The sequence below is a fragment of the Cynocephalus volans genome, chromosome X, assembly GCF_027409185.1.
Source record: "Cynocephalus volans isolate mCynVol1 chromosome X, mCynVol1.pri, whole genome shotgun sequence".
NCBI lineage: Eukaryota > Metazoa > Chordata > Mammalia > Dermoptera > Cynocephalidae > Cynocephalus > Cynocephalus volans.
Window position 1 is genome coordinate 101090559 of NC_084478.1, and position 6381 is coordinate 101096939.

At 40.6% G+C, this 6381-nt stretch overlaps 1 pseudogene; it reads left to right on the top strand.

Annotated features, from left to right (window-relative positions):
• Positions 1–4552: 4552 nt before the first annotated feature.
• LOC134367749 (alpha-aminoadipic semialdehyde dehydrogenase-like) lies at positions 4553–6097 on the top strand (annotated as a pseudogene).
• Positions 6098–6381: the final 284 nt, after the last annotated feature.

Sequence of the window (6381 nt, forward strand, 5' to 3'; positions counted from 1 at the left end):
AACTCATGTCCTTTTCACATACAAATACATTAATTTCATCCCCAAAGTCCTAACTTGTTTAACTCAAAAGTCCAAAGTTGAAAGTCTCATCTGTGAAATCAAAATGGATTATCTACTTCCAAGATACAGTGGTAGGATAAGCATAAGGTACATATTCCCATTCAAAACGGGAGAAATAGGCCAGATGAAAAGGGTTAACAGATCTTAAACAAGTCCAAAAACCCATCAGGGCAGACATTAAATCTTAAAGCTCCAAAACAATCTCGTTTAACTCCAAGTCCTAAGGGGGATTTGGGCCCCCGAAGCATTGGGCAGCCACACCACCATGGCTTTCCTGGGAATAGCCCACTGGGCTGCACTGATGTCTGCAGCTTTTCCAGGCAGTCATTGCACACTGCCAGTGGCTCTACAGTTCTGGAGTCCTGGTGGCAGCCTCACTTCCTTGGCTCTACTAGGTATTGTCCTGGTGTGGGCTTTCTGTCGTGGTTCTGACCCTATATTTCTGTTCAGCATTGCTCTAGTAGATGCCCTCTGTGGTGGCTCCACCCCTGTGGCAGGTCTCTGTCTAGGCCCGCAGAATTTTCCATACATCCTCTGAAATCTGGGTGGAGACTGCCATGCCTTCACTGCTCTCATGTTCTGCTGGCATGCAGACCTAGCACACATAGATGCCACCAAAGTTTCCTGCCTGCACCCTCCAGAGCTTCAGCATGAGCTATATTTGGCACTGCTTGAGGCAAGGCTGCTCTAGCCACAGTGGCTGGGATGCAAGAGACAGTTACCCAAGGCAACACAGCAAAGCAGTGCCCTGAATCTGTCTTCAGGCACTCCAAGTCTGTACTCCGGAGCAATAGGGTCCTCCTAGGTCTCTGGAGCTCTGATGGGAAGGGTACTCTTTCAGACTTTTGAAATTCCTTCAGGGCCTTTCTTCATTGTCTTGACTATTAACACCTGATTGCCTCATAGCCATGTTAGTGTCTCTAGCAACCCATTCCTCTACTGTACCATTGGGGTTTCCTCCTGAAAATGCTCTCTCATTCTCTACTAAATGGATGGGCTGTGAATTTTCCGAATCTTTATGCTCTGTTTCCCTTTTAATTATAAATTCTGACTTTATGTCATGTCTTTGCTGCCATCGAATGTTTCAAGTAGCCATGCAGCTGTCTGAATGCTTTGCTGCTTAGAATTATCTTCTGCCAAATACTCTGGTTTACAACTATTAAGTTCTAACTTCCACAAAGTCTTAGTGTGTGGGCACAATGCAGCCAAGTTCCTTGTCAGTTCAGTAAGGGTGATGTTTGCCCCATTTTCCAAAACCCTCCTTCTCATTAACATATGAGATCTTCTCTGAATGGCCTTTAATGTCTATATTTCTATCAGTATTCTGCTCGCCACCATTTAACCAGTTTCTAAGATATTCCAAACTTTCTCTGGTTTTCTTGTCTTCTAAACTCCCACTAGCAGCTAGGCTTTTGCTAGCCTTCCCTTTCAAATTCTTCCAGCGTTTGCCCATTACCAGTTCCAAATCTGCTTCCACATTTTCAAGTATAAGTAATACCCCACTCCTGGTACCAATTTTCTATATTAGTCTGTTTCTGTTGCTTATGACAAAATGCCTAAAACTGGGTGATTTATAAAGAAAACAAAATTTATTTCTTACAGTTTTGGAGACTGGGAAGTCCACAGTGCAGGGAATACATCTGGTGAGGCTCTTGCTAAGAGTGACAGTGGCCCAGGGATCTCACTTGACAGAAAATGGAGGAGCAAAGAGAGATAGCTCCTCAAGCACTCTTTTTTAAATCCCTCAGAACCATGACCATGAGCAACATTATTAATCCATTCACTATGGCATGGCCCTACAATCTAATCACCTCTTCAAGGCCCCACCTTTCAATTACCATAATAGGATTTTCCACCTTCAACAGTTACAGTGGGGATTTAAGCTTCAGTGAATTTGGGGGGCGGGGGGTGGTAGTCATCCAATCTACAGAAGATGGCATCCTAAATGTGAACAACTTCCTTCTGGTCATAGATCAAGAGTTCTCTGACATTAGAAACTCTTATTTCTCTTTTTTCCTAACTTATGCCTACCTCATCTTCTTGTCAGAATAATGCTATAGTTAGAATTGCACCAAAAGCCCAAAAGGAGTTTCTTGCTAGCTAATCTATGTGCCAGTGTACTATAGTACTCTTTTAACCTGTAATAAATTTGCCTCACACCGTTGGCTAAAACTGCCAATTTCATCATTCCAAGTAATGTGTTTTTGAGTAATAGAACTAATAGGAAAAAAACAAAAAGGGCCTGGTATGCACCCATGGGGTATAATTTTATTTGTGGAGGATTTTGCAACCAACCTTATAATGGGCAACCTTGATAGATGAAAAAGGAAGGGCCAATGTGGGCTAGAAATTTTAATAGTATTTTTGTTGCCTTATAATCAGTCAAAGACAGAATATTAGTTCACTCCTCTTAACCTACATCATAGGTTAAAGAGAACATTGCAAGAAGTCATTAACCCTTTTGAATGGGCATCATCTGTTTTGTTTCCATTGCTTGGAGTAAATATAATGAGTCAATAATGTAAAAAATTATCCCTCACAATAGACTGTATAGCAGTATGTGCTGCAAAGTCTACTGTTACATGACATACTTCCTTAAGTTCTCTTGCTGAAGTTGTGCTAAATAATAAAATTGCTCTAGATTGCCCACTTGATGAACAGGGAAGAATCTATACACTTGCTGACACTTCTTGTTGCACATGGATGAATACATCAGGTATTATAAAGACTCAGTTGCAGAGGATTAACAAATTTTTAAAATGGAAAGACTCTTCATCTGGCCTTTTCTTTAATCTATTTGATTTTTATTTGTTTGTTTCATTGGGACCTTGACTAAGGAGCATACTCCAAACTCTAGGTATAATCCTCCCAGTAGTCAAAATAGTAGTCTCCCTGGTGTGTTGTATTCTCTCAAAAATTTTAATGTTTGCATGCAGCCATTTGTCGAATGTCAAGTGGTCTCTCTTTGAATGGAATGACAAAAAGTGAAAGAAATGCATGATCATGAGGATACCATAACCTATAAGTGATTATTGAGACTGGAAATCTAAAATGATGATAACTGAGAGGTAACTAACACCCTAAGTTTTGGTCACACTTTCACTTAGGTGAGAACCTGACCGAAAGGGGGAAATTGTTAAACAAAAGTTATGGTAGGTCATTGTTTTAGACTGAGCTCTTTACTAGTCCCCAACAGATCAGACCAAACCAAAATGGAGTCACTCATGTTAAGTGCCACATAATCAAACTAAAACTTTATGAAAGTATAGATCTCAAAACAGACCATTTTTTTTTTCTCTCAGAAAACAGGAGATTCCAGCAAAATAAAGAAGTACCCATTGCTGTAACCCTTACGAAAAAGCAACTTGATGCTAATCAGTTTTTTTCTATTGTTCTGTCTCCCTGATCCCACCTTATAAAATCCACTGTTCTGCTATCTCCCAGTGGAATTTGAGACCAAATAAGTTACTTTACAATGATGACATAAACTGATGTCAGTGCCTAAAGTTTTGATCGACCTCTCAAAATAGAAGAAATTGTTAAATTAAGTTTGGCCTAAAGCTTTCTTCAGACATAGTGAACTGTAACCTAACTTGATGTGTAAACAGAAAAACCTACTCTTGTAACCTAACTTTATGTATAAGCAGACTGTAACCTACTCTTGTAACAAGTAGCCGAGTCTAAGCCAACTACAGGCAGCCAACTGTTCTGTACCTCACTTCTGTTTTCTCTATGTCATTTCCCTTTTTCTGTCGATAAATTTTAACTGACCATGTGGCAGTAGTGGAGTTGCTCTGAATCTCTCCTGATTCTGGGGGCTGCCTGATTTGTGAATTGTTCTTTGCTCAAATTAAACTCTGTTAAATTTAATTTGTCTAAAGTTTTTCTTTTAACACTAGTGAGTTCCTGCATTTATCAAGTGCTTGAAGTAAACACATCTGCTATAGATTGAACGTTTGTGCTCCACCAGAATTCATTTATTGAAATACTTACTCTCAGTGTAATTGTATTAGGAGGTGGAGCATTTGGTATATGATTAGATTATGAGGATGGAGTCCTCATGAGTGGTTTTAGTGCCCTTATAAAAGAGGCCCCAGAGAGCTCCTTCCTTCCTTGCCCAGTCTAACATGTGAGGATACAGTGAGAAGACAGCTATCTGTGAATCAGGAAGCAGGCCCTCAGCAGGCAATGAATCTGCTGGTGCCTTAATCTTTGGCTTCTCCAACTCCAGAATGGTGAGAAGTAAATTTCTGTTGCTTACAAACCATTGAGTTTATAGTATTCTGTTATAGCAACCCAAATAGAATAAAACAATATTATATAGCTAAAATCCTCTTAAAAGAGTTCACAGAAAAATGAAAAGTAAACATACTAATATCACTGACATAGAAAACAAAGTTTTTGTGCAAATTCTTCAATACGCATTGTTCTTCATTAAAAAATTCTGCAAGTGCACACTGCAAAGACCAGAAAGCTCTCAGGACCTTGGAACGGGTCTGCCACCTTCATGTCCACTCTGCTGATGAATCAGCCCCAGTATGCATGGCTGAAAGAGCTGGGGCTCCACAAGGAGAACAAGGGCTGCATAATGGAAACTGGGGAGACCTGGGAGAGGTTATTACAACCTATTACCCTGCTAACAATGAGCCAATAGCAAGAGTCTGACAGGAGAGTGTGGCAGGCTACAAAGAAACTATAAAGAAAGCAAGAGAAGAATGGAAAGCCTGGGCAGAGATTCCTGCTCCAAAACAAAGAGAAATAATAGTAAGACAGATTGGTGATGTCTTGCAGGAGAAGATGCAAGCACTAGGAAGGCTGGTGTCTTTGGAGATGGGGACAATCTTAGTGGAAGGTGTGGGGGAAGTTCAAGAGTATGTGGATATTTGTGATTATGCTGTCAACTTGTCACAGATGATTGGGGGACCCATCATGCCTTCTGAAAGACCTGGCCATTCATTCATTGAACAGTGGAATCCCATGGGCCTGGTTGGAATCATCACTGCATTTAATTTCCCTGTGGTAGTTTATGGCTGGAACAATGCCATAGCAATGATCTGTGGGAATGTCTGCCTTTGTAAAGGAGCTCCAACAACTTCCCTCATTAGTGTAGCTGTCACAAAGATAATAGCTAATGTTCTGGAGAACAACAAGCTGCCTGGTGCAATTTGTTCCTTGACTTGTGGTGGATCAGATATTGGCACAGCAATGGCCAAAGATGAACAGATGAACCTGCTGTCTTTCACCAGGAGTACTCAGGTGGGAAAACAGGTGGCTCTTATGGTACAGGAGAAGTTTGTTAGAAATCAGAGGAAACAATGCCATTATTCCTTTTGAGGATGCAGACCTCGGCTTAGTGGTCTCATCAGCTCTCTTTGCCACCATGGGGACAGCTGGCCAGAGGTATACCACTGTGAAGTGACTGTTTTTACGTGAAAGCATTCATGATGAAGTTGTAAATAGACTTAAAAAGGCCTATGCACAGATCCGTGTTGGGAACCCATGGGACTCTAATATTCTCTATGGGCCACTCCATACCAAACAGGCAGTGAATGTTTCTTGGAGCAGTGGAAGAAGCAAAGAAAGAAGGTGGCACAGTGGTCTCTAGGGACAAGGTTATGGATCGCCCTGGAAATTATGAGGAACTGACAGTTGTGACAGTTCTTGCCCATGATGCGTCCACTGTGCACACGGAGACTTTTGCTCCAATTCTCTATGTCTTTAAATTCAAGAATGAAGACAAGGTCTTTGCACGGAATAATGAAATGAAACCAGGACTTTCAAGTCGTATCTTTACCAAAGATTTGGGCAGAATCTTCCGCTGGCTTGGCCCTAAAAGATCAGACTGTGGTATTCATTGTAAACATCAATATTCCAACAAGTGGAGCCAAGACTAGAGGTGCATTTAGAGGAGAAAAGCACACTGGTGTTGGTAGGGAAACTGGCTGTGATGCCTGGAAACAGTCCATGAGGAGATCAACTTGTACCATCAACTACAGTAAGGACCTTCCTCTGGCCCAAGGAATCAAGTTTCAGTAAAGGTGTTTTAGATCGACATTACTTAAAGTCTTGCAGCTGCTTCTGAAGAAGACAATATTTGCCCATAAATAAATGTATAATTTTAAATATGACAGTGGCTAATCCCCTAGCCCTGACTAAATCAAGAGACTCATTTTTAAAAAATCAAAATAAAATTGTCACAACACAAAAAATAAAAATAAAAAAATTCTGTAAGATGCCATTTTATAAAACTGGTATTATTTCTCTCTGATGATGTCCTTAAAGACATTACTCATTATATTGCTTACTGCTTTCTTCATGAGG